This window comes from Parasteatoda tepidariorum, chromosome 9, assembly GCF_982258835.1.
Source record: "Parasteatoda tepidariorum strain Cologne lab strain chromosome 9, Ptep-v5.0, whole genome shotgun sequence".
In the NCBI taxonomy this organism is placed as follows: Eukaryota; Metazoa; Arthropoda; class Arachnida; order Araneae; family Theridiidae; genus Parasteatoda; species Parasteatoda tepidariorum.
The window spans coordinates 68,021,849-68,040,992 of record NC_141763.1 but is presented as its reverse complement, the minus strand read 5'-3'; the positions used below and the strand labels follow the sequence as shown (position 1 = coordinate 68,040,992).

The 19,144-nt window shown below is 27.2% G+C and overlaps 1 protein-coding gene and 1 long non-coding RNA gene across 4 annotated transcripts in view; both read right to left on the bottom strand.

Moving 5' to 3' along the window:
- Positions 1-19,144, bottom strand: part of LOC107451897 (protein-L-histidine N-pros-methyltransferase) — a 369,659-nt gene that overhangs the window by 28,535 nt on the left and 321,980 nt on the right. The gene's annotated exons all lie outside the window — the stretch shown is intronic.
- LOC147804164 (uncharacterized) lies at positions 17,191-19,121 on the bottom strand. Its single transcript, XR_015429304.1, has 2 exons — positions 18,133-19,121; positions 17,191-18,087 (listed from the first exon to the last, which is right to left on the bottom strand). It is a non-coding gene; the product is annotated as an uncharacterized LOC147804164 (long non-coding RNA).

The following is a 19,144-nucleotide window of genomic DNA, read 5'->3' as shown; positions in this document are numbered from 1 at the left end:
AATATTTAAACAGAGAAATTTTGTTAAAGTTAATAATAAAGTTGAAGTTAATAATAAAGTTGAAGTTACTAATAATTAAATAAATAATAGTAAATGAAAAGCAAAATTAGTAAAGCTAAATAACAACACCAAATAGTTTTACAGCTATCAAAAAACAAAAAAAAAAATGCTTGAGGCTTGCATGAATAAATAAAAATCAATAACTTTCAATATTTTGCGAAAAAAAATCAAATATGCATCATATTTTTTATAAACAGTATTTAAAGTTTGAAAAAATAAAAAAAGTTATTTTCGTGAGATGTGCAATTTACATGTAACTGCAGAAAGACAAAATAGAAAAAAAGTCAAATTTTGAGTTTTTTTCATTTAAAAAGTCGCATTCACGGACTATCGCTTATTTTCTAAGAAGAGAAGGTGAGCTTTTTTGTAATGGAAGGACCTGGGCTAGCGATCAATATTTGCCTAATAACCCGTGAAGGGTGTAGATGAGGGGGGGTTGGGGGGATAAATGGTCTGGACCCAGGGATGCAGCAGGCGTAGGTGACGTTGGTGAAAAAAATAATAATAATGATAGGGGGATGGGGGTTGGGAAGCATCGCGCGACGCCAATGGGACATTCCATTTTCGGTTTTCTAAGGGTTGACCAGTAGTTTAAAATTCAGATGAGGATGAAAATGAAATATTTTTAAGACTTCAATGGACAGGATAACGCCATTTTTTCGCCATTTTCTTCAGATCGAACGTTATGCTTTACTTTAAATTATTGAAAGTGACAAAAAATAATGCAGTTATTTTGCTGTCTGTTATTTATAATATTCGATTATTAATATTTTATTGATTTATTTTTATCCAATAATCATTGCGCTGTTTCATTTTAGTATTTCGTAAAACTTAATTTTTTTTTCTTTATAAGATCAATAAAAGTTACTTGTTTTAGTGAAAATGGCAAGATTTTTATGCAGTTTTAAAATTCAATTGAAACTATTACAAGCAAATTTTTTGCTACAAATACTTGACTTCGTCTAGATTTCAAATTTAAAATTAGTTTTGCTCCCAAAACTACAGATTTTTTTAAAAGGATTTTTTTACAAGTATGTACAAGTTTAAAAACGTTATAAATTACTGTTGGTCGCGTAAATATTGCGAAAAACTTTTGAAAGGTCACATCACCAGAATTAAAACTGCATAGGAACCCGTACCTCGAAATGCCGTCGTACTCGGTTAGGGGCACTTTCCTGTTATGACCAGAAATATTTGAAACAAGCAAAAGAGAAAAAATGGCGTTATCCTATACATTGAAACACATGAAGTAGGGAAGCGTCTCTAGTGGCGCATGTCGACATTTCCGTGCATAGGTTAACTTTTAATACTGATGACGCGGTCTAACACCCCTAGATGTTATTAAACTTGAACATCATCAATACAAAAGTATCTCAAATAAGTTTTAAAAAAAATCTAATGCAACGGGAAAAAAAATGTTTCTCAGCTTTAATTATGAATTTAAAAATAGGCGAAACATGTAACAAAAACTGATGTTGATTATAAATATGGTGGAAAATATGAATCAGTAAATAAGTCAAAAACATGAACTTAAATACATGTATCGTTAAAAGGAAAAAAGATAAAAAATTAGAGAGGCATATTTATTGTACCTTTGAAATATGTACTTCAATAAGCGGTACATCAGCGTATAATGAGAGATACATTGTGCCTTTAAATTTTTAAGGTACAGTGAATTTTTTAAATATAAAGGTCAAAGTATTTCATTTTTACCTCTGCAATCAGTGGTACTGTTAGAGAGATGTTAGATTGAAAAATATCTCGCTTGCTTCAAATTGATTTTTTATCATTCTAATGACTGAATGCACTGTAAAAAATTTTGAATCAAATTACGGTAAAAAGTACTGGTACTAAGGATGGCGGGGCATCATAAGGAATACATTTAACGCCAAAAAATTGACTTTCTCAAAGATAGAGGGTACAAGAAGAAGAGGCAGACCATCTACACAGTTAGAAAATTCCGGATCAAATTCCGGTAAAAAATATCGGCACACAGAATGTCGGTACTTTTACACGTAAAATTCATTTTAACCGGAACATTATGTTACGGAACAAAAATTACGATGTACCGTAATTTTTACAGTATTAATTATCGTAAAATCTCTGAATCACTCTAATTAAATAAATATTACAGAAAAAATTACGGTAAAATTCGACGGTAAAAATGAATTTTATGGTAAAAATAGATTTTACAGTAAAATTGATTTTACGGATGATGCATCCAAAGTGCCAGTACCTAATATCGTAGTTTGAATTGGAATTATTTGCAGAGTATTAGGTGAACTGTCATCGGGAAGAATTGTCAATGAATTGTCATTGTCATTGTAAAGAACTGTTACTGAACTGTCATCGTAAAGAACTAAGATTCAATCCCCAGTGGCGGTTAAAGTCTACCCAGCTTCAGATAGATAGGTACCAGCTTCTCTGGGAAGTAAAGCGGCATGTGCGCAATGTTTACCACATTGTCACGAAATTGCGAAGCCTAAACATCCAAGACAACCTCGCCCACTATGCATGTTGCGGGAATGCTTTACTTTATTTAGGTATACTTAACATTATGATAAACACTCGAAATAGCAAGATATATTAATGCACGTTAAATCTTAACTGTTATTGTTAAATATTAATTATTATTATTAAATCTTAATTATAGTGCACTCCCGATTATCCGGGTTAATCACCGGGACAGGGAGCACGGAGAATCGAAAAACACGGATAATCCGAAAACTCTTTTAATTAGATAAAGAAATCAATATCAGTACAAAAAATATAAAAATTACTGATATTTGCATGCTGTATAACATCAAACTAGGAATTTTCCTTTTAAAAAATTGTGTAATGCGTCTTCGTCATATGTTTTACGAACCGCAGTAATGTCACCGTAATCAAATATATATCGATAATCGATATACTTCAATCCACTAACGAATATTGCTTCCAAAAATTTGGTAGTGTTATAACTTCATGAATAAAATTTTTTTAATCTTTAAAATGTTTCTCTTTATATTTTTCGTGTGACTTCGGAATGAGCACGGATATTCCGCAAACCGGATAATCCGCGCACGGATAATCGAGAGTGTACTGTATATTTAAATATTTTTATAATATATCAATGTTTGATGAATATGTAACTGATAATAATATTCATCACGTTATAATTAAAGAGTCATAAATTTATGGGGATATTCTTCATATTTTAATTATTTTAATTAATCATATTATAAAGAACAATCGAAAAGACAATTAGAAAAATGATAATATTCTTTCCCACTTGTCAAAGAATATTTTCTTCACCATTCGATCATATAGCAAAATATGATCAATATTTAAATTCGGAATTATTCTATTAATCGTTTTTTCAAAGATTCTTTAATTCTGGGAAATACCTTTTTTAGTAAATAGCAAGTCATTTATTATTAGTAGTATTGCATTGTATACAATGCAATAATAACACAAATTTAAAATTATTCATCTGTCTTTCTTTTCCATCCAAAAGGGAAAAGTTTGCCAAACTGGTAACCTTAAAATAATGATTTTAAAAATATAAACAAATGGTTTTATCAATGAACCCATTCAAATCTTTTTAGCAAAATCAGATACAAGAAGCAGCTAAGGATTTCCAGGACTGATGTAATAAGCTCCAAAAAATTAAAAGAACAAATACATTTTTATGAATTAATATATAAAACCTTTTGATAAAATTTTGTAAGATTCAGTATATTAAATATTTTAAAATTTTTGTTATTTAGATGTATTAAAACAAACTACAAATACTACAAGACATTTTCATTCTGTTGAAATTCTGAAAATATTCTCACTTATTCAGCTTTGATTATGAATACATTAAGCTGAATTTTTGTAAATATTTCTCCCATTGATCTTATTTATTTACAAATTTTCAAAAATTAATAAAAAAATATTCTACAAAATTTTGGTACTTCGAGTTCGAAAATAAATTTGTATGTAAATAGTAAAAGAATTGTATATAGAATTCAGTACAATTAGAATTTAACATTATTAGAATTTTAAATTTAGTGAGTCGTAATTTGTTATGTTTCTGGTTTAATTTGCAATAAAATGGAAAAATACTTAGCTACTCAAAATTTTCAAAAATTGTGCGTTACGAAAAATTTTCGTATTTGTGATTTTCTAGTGCTAGCAACTACACTGAAAAAAAATTCTGCATCAAATTACGGTATAAAGTACGGGCACTTTAGATGCACCATCCGTAAAATCTGTTTTAACCCTAAAATCCATGGTACCGTAAAATCCATTTTTACCGTATAATGTTATTCCATAATTTTTACATTAATATTTATTAAATTATATTTATTCAGTGATTTTATGTTAAAAGTAAATTATTACTATAAAAAGTACCGGCACCCTGAGTGCGATAATGTGGTCTGGAAATTCTAAAAGGGTATGACATTTAACGTGTCTCGAAGTAACCCCTACCTGTTCTAAGTACTTCTGTATTCGGCTGTAAAAATTTCGGAAGCGACTTTGAAAGTCGCTTTCGGAAAGTTCTTTCAATTTTGCTACTCTTATTATGTTTAACATCCTTGAACTTCTAGCAATTTTAGCAATTTTTTCAGTTTTAGAAACTAGTCCGCAAAAGATTTGCTCAAATAGTATGTCGATGCAACTAAGCAGTTTTGCATCGAAAAATTTATTAAAATAGCATGGTTTAAGGATGTGAAAAGTCAGTAAAAAATATAACGTCAGAGCATTCCGGACAAGGACTTTAAAATTGAAACTTTTACAACCCAGTTAAAGAGTACGTTACTGGAGGAGAATGTTACTACATCGAGAAAAAAATTCCGGTAAAATTTCCATACTGTATGAAAATGAGATTTCTCTTTAAAAAAAAAATTACAATTCCAATAAAACCAAAATATACAGTATTTAAACAATTAATTTGGTAATCTTTCTGTTCATATGGGGACAGTTTAATAGAGCCAAAAGCACTGTATATTTTACCATTTGCGGTTAGTTTTGACTATATTTTTTGCTCCTGTGTACTAAACATATTTAATGAGTGTGAAATTTGCATAATTTTTTTAGGGGCTTTTTCAGGGGAGTTTAACTTTTTAATATTTCCTTTTCCCCATACAGATATTTATTCACCAGGGATAACGTTTTTAAATCTTCATCAACACTTTAAGTAGACACTACAAATGAATACGATCACGAAATTATTTCATTTCTAATTAAAAATTATTCTCCTTTACCATTGTTCTTTATTCATTTTACTTATTTATGAAAGAAATTTATATTTCAGAAATATAAGGATTGGATAAAAGAAGTTCAAACTATTTTTTCTGTCATAGCTTAACATTCTAAGAAATAACATAAACAATCATACAATAATACATTAAGTATAACATAGAGTAATAAAAGCAGGTGCATCGTCCCGGCTCACCCCTTTTAACCCTCTCGTAATGCCAAAGCAGGAAGAAAGGTGTGTATAAAAACGAACCCTTTATATGGATGGCATTCAACAGGTAGCAGACTTTGCCCCAAATGTATACCCCAAATATCACCCCTTTCACATGGTAGCGATATGGCAAGAAGTTCGAAAGCCTTTTTTTTCTGCCACAGACGATAACCCTTCCTCACCCCTATGGAGTGATTTCTAGGCCAAGGTTAACAGACCTAGGCCGGTAACTTCTCCGTAAATGCTCAGATAGAGATCATAGTAGGAAAAAAATAGAGAGCAAAAATAGAAAGAAAGATGGTAAGTTTGTGTCTGCTTGTCTGTCTGCATGCGATGATCCATCATATTTTTACCCGCCGTTCTTTTTCCTTTACGAACTCTTTTCTCCCTTATCGTACACGCGCGCTGTTCTTTTTCTTTTCATTTTTTTTAGTTTTTTTCGTTGAGTTTATTTTTTTTTATTCATACATTCCTAGCGTAGTAAGAATTGAAGGAGTAAGGAATGTGTGTTATGTTGTGAGCTAGCGCCATCTATAGGTGAAATAGGGTGAAAACCACAATAAATCATAGACTTGACTTTTGCTTAAAATATGTGGATTGAATATATTTAGGGAAGAAAAGTTTACTAGAAGAGTAAGTTTGCCTATGTAGAGATTTTTAACTTAAAAGATGGATAGACTTGAGTCAACGAAGACACACGATTGATAGAATGTACCAAGTTTCTTAAACTGAAAAAAAAAAAAGAAAAAAGTTATCAACGTAAAAATGCTGTGCATTAAAATAACAATCTATTTAATGAAAAAAGTATACAAAATTTCTAATACATTATGTAAAAAAAAGTAGTTGGTGTTTCAAAATAATATAAGAATATATTGTTTTATCTATCCAAAAATGCAATGTTGGAAATAGTTTTTAGCATATAAAATTTATATATTTATAATTCTAAATTATAATTGGGAAAATTTTTACAGCAATTCTTTTTCTCGGACTTATGAAAGTTTGCTGTTAAAAATTATGTCCTATCGTTGAAAATTTTTAACTTATTAAAAAAAATTTTTAGTAGACTTTAACAATACAAATAAGAATTATTGGCACAATGAATTTTATTGTTCAATTTAAAAATTTAAATAATAACCAAATTCTCAACAATATATAAATTTATTTCTCCTTCTTTAATAATCAGGTGATAAAATTTATTAGTGTCTTAATAAATGAATCTTATTAGAACTTTTCTTTCGTAAAAACTAGTTCTTTTTAAACTTATATTTCAAAGCAAATTATGCGAACTAAAAGTTCGTTGGAAACTAAAATTGGTTATTTTTTTCTTAGTTCCAGATTAGAAAATTTGCCATAAAATTTTATAGAAACAAACTTTTTTCTAGAAAACATTTAAAATAATGCATATTTATGCAGTAATATGAATAGATAACCAAATTATTATGCATAAAAGAAAACATGAAAATAGTTTCTGACTTATGATAAAAAATAATTAGTATGGGTTTTCTTTTTTATTGTATAAAAGTAATATAGGCAAATGCACACTACAATGTTTAGATCAAGAACACATAAAAGTAATTAAATAAACAAAATAAATAATAATAAATGCAATCAATAATAACGTATTTGTTAACAATTTATTTTCATACATTTAAGCTCTCTAACGCTAGCGGGCACGCTACTTCTTGTAAACAAAAACAAAATTAGTAATCAAGTATCAATAAAATTTCTTCTCAAAAATGTAAAATTCTCGAATCGCTGAATGAAAATGTCCTTAAATTCCACAACATTGAAACAAAATCATTAGTTTCTCTATTCAAAAATATAAAACCATCTTACCATTTATTACAGAATGAAAATTTCATTTTAATTCACAATATTGAAACAAAATTATTAGTTTCTCTCATAAAAATATAAATTTCTCTTATCATTTATCGCAGAATGAAAATGTCCTTCCATTTCACAATATTGAAGTAAAATTAGTAGTTTCCCTAGTCAAAATATTAAAAATATCTTATCATTTAACACAGTATGAAAATGTCATTTCATTCTACAACATTGAAACAAAATTATTAGTTTCCCTAATCAAAAATATAAATCTATCTTATCATTTATCACAGAATAAAAATTTTATTTCATTCGACAACAAATAAAAATTATTAGTTTCCCTAATCATGAATATAAAGTTATTTTATCATTTATCACAGAATGGAATATTTTTTTTAACCGGGCATAAAGTTAACATTTTGTTAACTAAAATGCCAGGCTGGGCTTGTAACAATTTTGAGATTTTTTGAGTCTTGTATCATTTTTGGCCAAGATAAACATATTTTATGAACTCATTCTTTTAATATTTATGTCAATTACCTTGAAAATGGATAGAATAATTCTTCAAAGGAAAACTTACAGCTTCAACAATTGAAAGAAAGCAGATTTTTTCAAATTGTAAATATTAAGTTTAAAATCTTAAGAAGCTTAAAAATTTGTTTATTTGCTTTTATGAAAATTAGATTGAAACGGACTATTGCATGAGGTTCCTTATTACTGTAAGCAATCTTGTTTTGTTATTAAATTGTAAACAGAAATTAAAATTAAGATGTTTTTTATTTTAATTTTATACTTAGTTAGAAAACGAGAAACAACTTTCTAAAATAAAAAAGTAGTTAACAAATGAAATGAAGTAATGTACATTACTTGTACATACATTACGTATGTACATTACGTACAATGTACGTACATTACTTGTACTTGTACATTGTACATATTAACTGAAAAAAAAATGGAAGGTAGTAAAAGCAAAACACAGGAAAAAAAGACTAGATATTTAAACAAAAAATTTTGATGAAGAAAATGACAAATTTAAATAAACATAATAGTAATAACTATATAAACTGCTGGAATTCCAAAAACTAAATATTTCTTTTTCTAAAAATAATTAAAAAGTAATTATTTATCTTGGAGACACATTTTCATGAATAGTATATTATTAACTATGCAAGTTGATGAAGGTATAAAAATAATGGTGGTTTTTTTTAGCAAAAAATATAAGAATAAATAAAAAATGGAATTTAAATTTTAAGCACAAACTTAAATGGACAAGATGGCAATTTTGGACAAAATAAACAAGATGGAGAGTGTTATATCTATAACTGAATTATTCATAAAAATTTCAAGAATAAGTTAGTTTTTAAGTTGAAAAGCAATAATAATGAACTCTGAATAAACTTATGAACAAACAAACAGACAGTTAAATTAAAGTTTCGCAATTATTCATAAAAAGTAATCATTTAAAAAAAAAATAAAAAAGGAGAAGTTTTGTGTTGACGAATAAAGGGAAAATTAAATTTTAAATTGAAAATAAAATGAATAATAATAAGAAAACTTTAAATTAATATTTTAGAAATTATTAAATTATTTAAGTTTGCAAGATTAATACATAATAGTTTTGACACTGAAAGAAAAGTAACTGTAAAACTCGATGTAATGTTTGAATTAATTTTTTGATGACTAAAAATTAACGATATGATAAATTTTCGATACGATAATAGGTATTTATTGCGATAAACAAAATGAATACCCAAAAATTGAAAAATTAACAAAATAATTTATTGTGAACATCGAAACCAAATTTCAACGGATAATATAATAAGTGATAAATGAATGTACAATAATGAATTTGATGATAAATCTACTTAAATGCTATTTCCATAACTACATTACTGGATGAACTTCCAAGAATAATACAAAGTAATTTTTTTTCGTTTAAAAAACAAATTAAAAAAAAAAGAACAGAAAATTTGGACAAAGTTTTGATAAACAAAATAAAATAAAATGTGCGCTGTTAACTTCGATTTAGATTATATATTTAGCTATACGCTTAGATTACATTGAGAGTTCATCAATTTTTGTTTATACTATTTTTTCTATTAATATTAAGTGAAGAACTCTAAATATAATGGAACTTTTTACGTTCAAATCTGAAGTAATAAAATTATAATTTTTGATACTTTTTCATTAATTACAAAAGCGAATTTCTATTAATAATAGAAGATATTATTTTGTTGAAATAAATTATAAAAAAATGCATTTGGTTATGTTATGAATTGTATTACAAACGGCAAAATTATTTAAATTATAAAAAAGAGTTGGAAGCTTTTCGTATAAGAAACTCGTTAAAAATTTAATGCAAACTCTGACCAAAAATTAAGTTTAACAAAGTTAGATTTATGCTTAAATAACGGTTGTAAAATGTGTTTAACTTTCTTGCATCATGAATGTTACGTGTTGAAAAATTGATTCAATAATTACACTGTTAACTTAGATTCCAACGAAGTTGATCTATGTAACAAAGTTAGTTGAATTTCGTAAATTGTATTAAATTCGTGTTTTAGCAGTAAATATATACATACGTATTTATTATTCTAATTTACATATTTATAAATTTCACCTATTATAATTTTATATGGGATATAAAAGCGAAAGTTCATATTTCCATCAATAGATGGCGTGAATTGTCTTGGACGAGCAGAAAAAGATACAGTAATACAGTTAAATTCAAATTTTGTGATTAAATGGTTATACTTAGGCATTTGATTACATTTTAAATTTACATCCTTAGAGAATAATTATTCATTTATTTTTACATGCAGCTGAATTTTAGATTTGTTTAAATAAATTTTAAATCTTTCAAATTCAGTTGAATATACTACGTACATTTCACATATAAATGAATCATTAGTTTTGACATGATAAAATTAGCATAAGAATTAGTATTCAGATGCATAATAGATTTTTAAACAGCTACATTTTCGGCAAATAAATTTAATTAGAGGTGATAATTTTATTCAAGATGATTTTATACTTTTAAGAGAAAGATAGCGTGACAGTTCGTGTTTTTCTAACAAGTTTGAAAAAGAATAAAACATTATTTATTAGACGCAATGTTACACTAATTGAAGAGAAACAAAGTCGCTTATTTATTTATTCATTTTATATTATACAAGAGGAACGATTTAAAGTAAAACAATTACCCACATTACAAAAATCAACGTGTATATTTTAATTAAATAACGTAAATATTAGCATTAAATGAAAATAACACTTAGATTTTACAAAAAAAAAAAAAATAATATTTATTTCATTTTTAGGATTTAATTGTTTTGTAAAAAAGATTGCCGTTCTATAAATATTTTCGTACAATTACTATCAAAGTCGGAAGAAGAAAAAAACAAGTAGAACAGGAATAAATTTGAAAATATTTTTCATATGAGGTATAGAATATAATAAATATATGAGAATATGGATTATATGTGAACGCTAAATAAGCTATGAATGAGAATAAGCAAATTATGAGCCTATATTCGGAATATGCAAATTACATAAACATGCCAATACTGTGAATATGCAATATAACCTGATCTCTCTGATTTATTCCTGATATGCTTTATTCCTGATTCTGTTGTATTTATTTTTAACGTATTGCATTACACTGATAACCAATTTATTCGTGCAGGTCGTCGGGCTACCGAAGCGGGGGTGCCATCCCCTCCGCAGAGGATCAAAATTGTGATGGCATGTCTTTGGATCATCCTCCGGGATGTTTCCCAGACCGTCGCCAATAGCCCATTGTGCAGTTCTAGTGCGACGTAAATTAACGACAACGATAACCAATTGATACACGAACGCAATCAAGTGTAAACCGGTTTCAGCCGCATGAAAACAATAATACTGTATAGTATCACCTGATAATTAAGATTTTATATAGAATATTACAGTGCGTCTAATAATTTGGGACTGTAAGTATAATAGTTCAGCTACTTTAATAAAACTCAATATTAAAACGCAAAATTTGAAGTATGAAAAATAACAAAATATGGTTCACTGTGCCCTGTAACAGGATTTTTTTCTTCTTCGCAAAAACGTTTCAAGAAATAACTTAAAAACAACTCGATATACTTAGTATACACTGTTAAAATTTTTATTCTAAAATTATGGTAAAATAACTGGCAGCTGCCTGTCCATCCGATTAAACGTGAAGTTAACGGTAAAGAACATTTTTTCCTTTATGGTTTTGAAACCATTTACAAAGAGTATGGTTATAAAAGCATGAATACAAAACTATACGGTTTTTTAACCATTTACAACTAGCATTTTTTAAAAGCGTTAAAAAAATGAATTCTTTAACTAGACATAGAAGCTCTGCTCTTCGTAAGGTAATGGTCATTAGAGAGTGTCGGACACTGGAAATTCTTCATGTGGAGAAGGGAATGGAGGAAATATTGTGGTGTCACCACTAGGACTCGAACTCCAGTTCTGCCGGTCATGAGATTGACAGATAAGCCCGCTCGGCTATGATATGTACACAGAAGCAAAGAACTAAGTAGCTTCATTTGGTGGTTCTATTTGGTGCCATTAAATTCTGGTTGTTTAACCGCATTAGGTGAAAGCAGTTAATAAACAGTTTTTCTCAAACTTATTAGTTTGATTACCATTTTATTTATGGTTATTTGACTTTTTTAATTAAATATGGTAAAATAACCATTCAACAAATTGTTATTTAACCTATTTTTTGAGAAATTTCTAACAGTGTACAGTTAATTGACAGCTAGTCAAGTAATTATTTCTCGATTGCAACAAGTCAGTTCCGAATTTAATAAACTAGTTACTAACTTATTAAGTTGCATGAACATTATAAACAAGAATATTGAAATAAATTTATGTAATAAAAATATTCTTGTATGCTAAAAGAGTTTATATTAAAATGCTTTTATTTTTTTTTTTTTTTTTTTTTTTTTTTTTTTTTTTTTTTTTTTTTTTTTTACAGTGAATCAGGTGACTAAACAGAGTGGAAAATTTCTGAGAGTGTTGGAGTGAATATGTTGCGAAACTTCAGGCAGGCCACACACTGAGGAGACAAGCGGTTAGAAAAAAGCATACAGGTGCACTGTGGGCCAGAAGATGATCTTTGGCCAAAAGTCAAAAATTAAATTTTCAACTAAAATATGTGTAGGCAGTTTTAATATAGCCCAAATTAAGTATTCATAATCATTCCAAACATTATAATTTACTTTTTGGACCGACGAGAGTACTAAGTAATGAAACATATGTTAAAATTTTCTTTTTGAAGGTAACTTTTAAATTTTTTATTTCAGAAACATATATAGGAATTTCACCTTACTATTACATTTCTATCAGAGTAATTAGTCTGAAATTATAGTACAATTTTTCGATTTCTTGGATTAGTTAATACTCTTGACAAACTTATAGTTTATACCTTATCATTTGACATTTTACAATGTTTGAATGACTTTCGAAACTTAGTTCCAAAAAGTTCAATGAGGTAAATAGCTAAACTTTTTTGTTGTTATCCTCTTTGATGTTTCTTCTTTCGAAAAAACCTGCCCCATTTTGCCCGTATAGCACAGGTGGACTAAATATACCAAAAAACAAAAATTATGTTTTTTTTTCATGTTTTCGCGTTATTTAGTAACATTACTTCGGAAATATAATTTGCTTTTCATTTTTAATATAAAATTACGAAAATTATTATATTTTCATTGTTATATTCAGTTATTTAAGTGTACTAATTTTTATTTTTATTTTTGTTCGCCATATTTCAGCCGCCATTTTTTTTGAGGGGGGGGTATTTTTAGTGTATTTCAAAATTTCAACTATGAATTCAATTTACACGCACATAAAAACCCCTAAGTAAAAACACCCAAATTTTGAAACAAATTTTATTGAAATACTAATTTTGGCCACGAAACCTTGGATGCTGGCCCACTGTGAGGTGGCCAGTTTTTATGCTTATGCGTTAGGATGCGCAGAGGTGATGCGCTCCAACAAGAAGAAACCATCAAGTGGAGTGAATGTCAAGTTTAATATCACAAGAACTAGGAATGGTTATACTATGCCAAACTTTAACGTTAGTACGAACTCGTGGTATTTTTATTTAAACGGGGTTTAAATAAACGTAGCCAGATTTTTCAATAAAAATAAGCACCTTTTAAGTACTTTAAGTATTTTTAATCACTTTCCAAAAAAAAAAAAAATAATCATTAAGTAATAAAAATTGTGAAGCAATAAAAATTAATTTTTATATTGTTTAAAGTTCTTAATTTATAAACATAAAATCAATAAATTTCAAAAACTTCCTATGATCATGATAAAATAGCTAGTTTCTGATAAAGATTGCAGATGTAATTGTGAATTCATGCATTTTTTGTAATTAGACAACAACGACACGGCAAAGAAAAAATCTCATCATAAAAGACAGAAAATTTAGCACTTTTTACAAACCTCGAACAAAAAAAGCACATTTAAGGGCTTTTAAAAAACGTGAATCAAAAATGAGCATCTTTAAGCACTTTTTAAAAACACTACGCACCCTACTAATGATAAAAAAAAATGTGGATTACTCAAACTAATCTAAAATTCTTCCAAACTTTCGGTGAAATTTAAAAAAAAACTTATTTAGAAATATATGTGATTTTAAAAGATATGTATATTTTATAAAATTTGAACAGATTTTCAGGGAATTTTTTTTTAAACTTTATAAATAAATATACGCATTTTTCATTTTTTCTAATTACTGAAAAAAGTAAAGCAATGATAAATTTTATTCAAGCTTTATATTATTCAGAATTTATAAAGACATATGTACCCGATATGTCAGTTAGATATAAAACGAAAGATAAATTAATTTACACCAGAAAACAGAAAAAAATCAACCATCTTAAATTATTCTTGGCCGAATAAGTCTTTCTTCATTATTTATGTACTCAAATTACATGTTCAATAAGTTTAAAAAGTATTTGTGTTTAAATAAACATAAAACTAATAGTTAAATGTGTTTATGAAATAGCAAAATATTTCGGTTACAGTTATAGGAAAGTTACAATTTAAAAGTTTCTCATAACTTTAATCTAAATTTAGTCTCTTTTTTTTTTAAGTCTATTAAAATTTGAAATAATAAATTACATGCATTTATCTCGTCATGAAATAAGAATTTTAAAAAAAAAAATCACTATCAAAAGATTAGATATTTATCAATTACTCTAAATAAAATATATTTTTGACATCAATTAGTAATTTTTTTTTCAAAAGTGAAATAATATTTTAAAAAAATCAAGTGATTTAAATTACGGTTTAATTCATTTTAATCAGATCACTTTAATCTACATTTAGTCTTTTTTATAGTCTATTTTGAACTTCAAATAATAAGTTACAAGTATTTATCTCATTATTTGTCTGCATCACACAATCAATTGTCAATGAAATAAGATTAAAAAAAATCAGATTACATTCATCAATTACCCTAAATAAAAAAATATTTTCTTAAATCAATGATTTTTTTCTTTCAAAAATGAAATAATTTTCCAAAACAATCTAGTGATTTAAATTATGATTTAAATCATGCCTACTCAGGGAAAATATGAAAGCTAATTTCAATATTTTCCCAGAAAATAATTTTCTTCAGCTATAAGATTTTTTCCACATGTTAGCTCCCATTAAATGCATATTAAAGAACAAAATTTAGCATAAAGTAATCTATAATAAGAATAAAGTTTAAAGTTAAGTATTTGATAATTAGTAGGGTTCACACCAGCAATAGGACCACTTAGGTATTAATTTAGTGGTCCAAAAAATTAATATGAATTAATATGAAATAAATTAATATGAAAAAAATTAATATGAAAAAAATTAATATGAAATTTTATTAATAAAAATTAATAAAATTTTTAACTTGAGAAAAATCGAACATAATTCATGTTATCACATTATTGTAATTGTAAAATTACGTAATTCATGTTATCACAACACGTGTGTTATCATGTTAACACACATCAAAAATTAATAATTATTATCGATAACACTTTAAAACTAATAACCCATAATGATTGAAGATTAGTACCTAGTTAGTAAAATTAAGTGCAAAAAAGTTAAAATAATAATAGTAAATAGATTCAACATAAAGATTAAGATGCTGAGAGCAAATAAATAAATAAATGAAGAAAACAGAGAAAGTAAGAACTAACGAAATATTATATTAAAAACTAACTCTCCAAAAAATTATAAAATTTTTAATAAAGTGAATTCTAAAAGAGAAAAAAATATTATTTTATTGATGAACAATTTTAATGCCAGTGCATGAATGCAAAACACAGAACAAAATTAAATTAAAATTGGTACTAGAATTTTGTTGTTGTTCTATTTGAAGATCACGAATTTAAATTCCATTCCATGCATAGAACAATAAAATTGGTGTAACAATTTTTTTAAATGCATGGAGTTCGATGCCAAAAAATGTGCTTTGGTATTATTTCGTAAATTACAAACATATTTAAAGACGACAAATTGGTCGCCCTTGCGTCTGATTTTCACTACATTTTTAGAACATTTGGCGACAATTTTTGCCATAACTCTTTACTGGCGTGAACCCTAATAATTAGCATCATTAACTACATACATCATTTAAAAACTATTTCTCTTAAAACCTATTCACAAATATACGAGTAACCCTATGAAATAATATAAAATCGATAAACGCCAGATAAAAACAAAATGCTAAATATGGCACCTCCTATATTTTAACTACGGCATTACCGAACTTTTCACAAGTTATGAATAATGCATCAATAAAAGCAGAAATCTTATTAAGAAGAAGATCCTGGAAAGAATACTTTCATATGCAAATTTCTTGAAGCCTGGCAACATCTAAAAAGTAGTTGAAAATTATGCATTGACGCTGAGGATAAGACTTTTAATAACTTTTATTGATGCATAATTCATAATTTGCTCTGGAACTAAGATCAAACAACACATTCTAAACTTGTTTTTATGAGTTTTGGTATTTTAAATGAATTATTATGCGGAGTAAATTAGTATTTTGATAAGCATTCGTTGAAAATGTATTATCAGTTCAGATTTGGTTGGGTAAATTACAAATTTCTGCCATCTGTTTACATTCAGTTGAGTTTTAAATTTTAATGTTTTCAATTTTTAAAACTTCCTACTCAATATATTTTAATATTTATAGCCAATATCTCTTATAAATATTTGCTTTGAAAGATGAAATTTTATATTTTGAAAGGTGTTATATGAAAGTGAATCAAAGTTTTAATGTTAAACATACATTAATTCGACTCAGAAAAATAAATACCCGTAGGAATATAATTAACTACAACAACAAAATATAATTAAACACAGAAATATAGTTGAGTAAAAATATAATATGGTTTGAAATAAAATTTTTGGAAGTATAAACATCCTAAATTAGTAAAAATACTTATGGTAAAATTAAGGCTAGAAATGTAATTGGTCATATAAATATAATTTTTGGGGATTGTATTTAGATATGAAATAATAGTATTTCATATTAAAATAGCTATAACCCATAATATTAAACACTAATACGTATATTTTAACAAAACCAATGAAATTTCTTTGTTCGCGTTGGCAACGGAAAGCTAAAACAAAGTGAGCTGTAAGTTGGATAGAACTGAAAAGCTAAATGCGAACAGTTGATATAAACAAACAAACTGTTCTATATTTTTGTTTTAATTACGCTTATCAATTTATTCCGGTAACATAATATTCAGTTTATATATTATATGACACATTTTTTAAATTTTAATGAAGCTGAATAATTAACGTAGGAATAATTTAACCTTTTTTTAAACTCTATATTACTTCCATTTTTACTTTTGTCACTTAGATTATCCTTCCTTTTCTTATATTTCTCTCTGGTTTTAATTTATTTTACGAGTTTTTGTTTAAACAAGACTCAAAAGTATTGCATCTCTCCAGACACTGAAATTTATAAATCTATATACAGGGAAATTCTATACATTTTTTGTCCCAAATGTAATTTCCAAGCAGCATTGAAATGTATATAAATCAAATTTTAATTTATGTAAATTGAATGAAATTTTTTAAAATCGAAATTTTCTCATTAGATAGTTAAATGTACAGATAGGGCTACAGTTCAAATTCTTAAGTTACGGTTTTAGTTTCAATGTGAAAAACACTGTTTGTCAGGAAAATTTTGTATATTGTTGCTCAGATATTTTGACAGTTAAAAGATGAGTAATGCATATAGTTCTTATTCTTCAGTTACGGTTTCAGTTTTAATGTAAGAAACAGCTTGACAGAAAAATTTTGTAAAATGATGCTCTACAGTTAAGACAGTTTAAGAAGAAGAACGGTCTATATTTCAAATTCTTTAGTTACTGTTTTAGTTTTTAATATAAGAAACACTGCTAGACAGGAAAATTTTGTAAAGACCTGATAAACTATTTAGACAGTTAAACGATAAAAAAAACTCTTGTAGTTTGATTTTTTTTAAATATGATTTTAGTTTTAATTTGGGGAAATGCTGCTCTGTCGGAATTTCTGATGTTAACTTTTTCAACTATTCAGACAGTTTATGGATAAGAAACTTCTCTAGTTTTTATTCCGTTGTTATGATTTTAGTTTTAAAGCGGAAAAGCACTGCTCTGCTGGAGACTTTTGTACGAAAATGCTCAAGTTTTTACACAGTTAAAGAAAAAAAAAACTCTATAGTTATGATTTGCTCTGATCTGCATTTAGTTCTGCACGTCAAGCAGTTTAGTTATGATGTGGTTTCAATATTATACAGAAAATAAATATTTAAGTTCAATTTTTATTCAACCTTAAGGCAACCGCTTGAGGAAGAAATTGTAAAATATTTATCAAATTCACTTAAATCTAAACGCTGAGTCAGTTTGCAAGAAGTGGCACTAGCATTCCAATATGTAATCGAAATATGGCCATTGGCAAATATTTCAAATTAATATAACCCCGAAGTCATATTTTACTTGATTCTTCCTCGAGCCAAAATGGCGACACGAATCCACATCTATTCGTACAAGATTTAAAATTTTCTCTAAGCGTTAATGTTACTTCATTGCAATGTAAGAGATGGTCAGATGTCTTGAAGCAGCTTAATATCAAGTCACAACCTCGGGACAGATTGAAATTACATCTGACGGGGAAATATGATGAGTCCCCAATTTCATCTGGAGTTTGGTTTAGATGCAGTTGGCGGTTTAAATGCTTCGATTTTATTTTTGCTGGGGACGACAATGCCCTATGGCAGTCGAGTAATTCGAAGACATATAAGTCTAGGAAAGTAATTTTGGTAGCTCAGTTAAAATTTCGAAGTGAGTAGATTTTAGAAGTTAAATATTTGATATGTATTACTTCTCAATAATCTAATAAAGTACAAGTGACCATTTATTTGCAAATCTCAATACCTTGTCCAAAGAATACGGACTCTTTGTACGCCAAGCTCAATATTAACATGTAATCATAATAAGTAACCTTGCTGTAATCGTATACTGTGTATTATATCTCATACCATATAACATTATCTCTCATAACATGGTCGATTGGTCGATTACATTCAGAACTACAGGTTAATTTTTAATAAAATTTGGTATGAATGTAGGTTTAAATTATAGAAAATTAATCATATTCAGCAGTTATAGCGAACTATATTCATGATCGTGGGCAACACTTATCGATGACAGAAGGAAGGAAAAATTAGTCACAGAATCGTACAAAAATAATGGGTAAATAGTGGAAACGGCCCTCCGTTAAAGGTATACAGGTGTTACAACATGATTT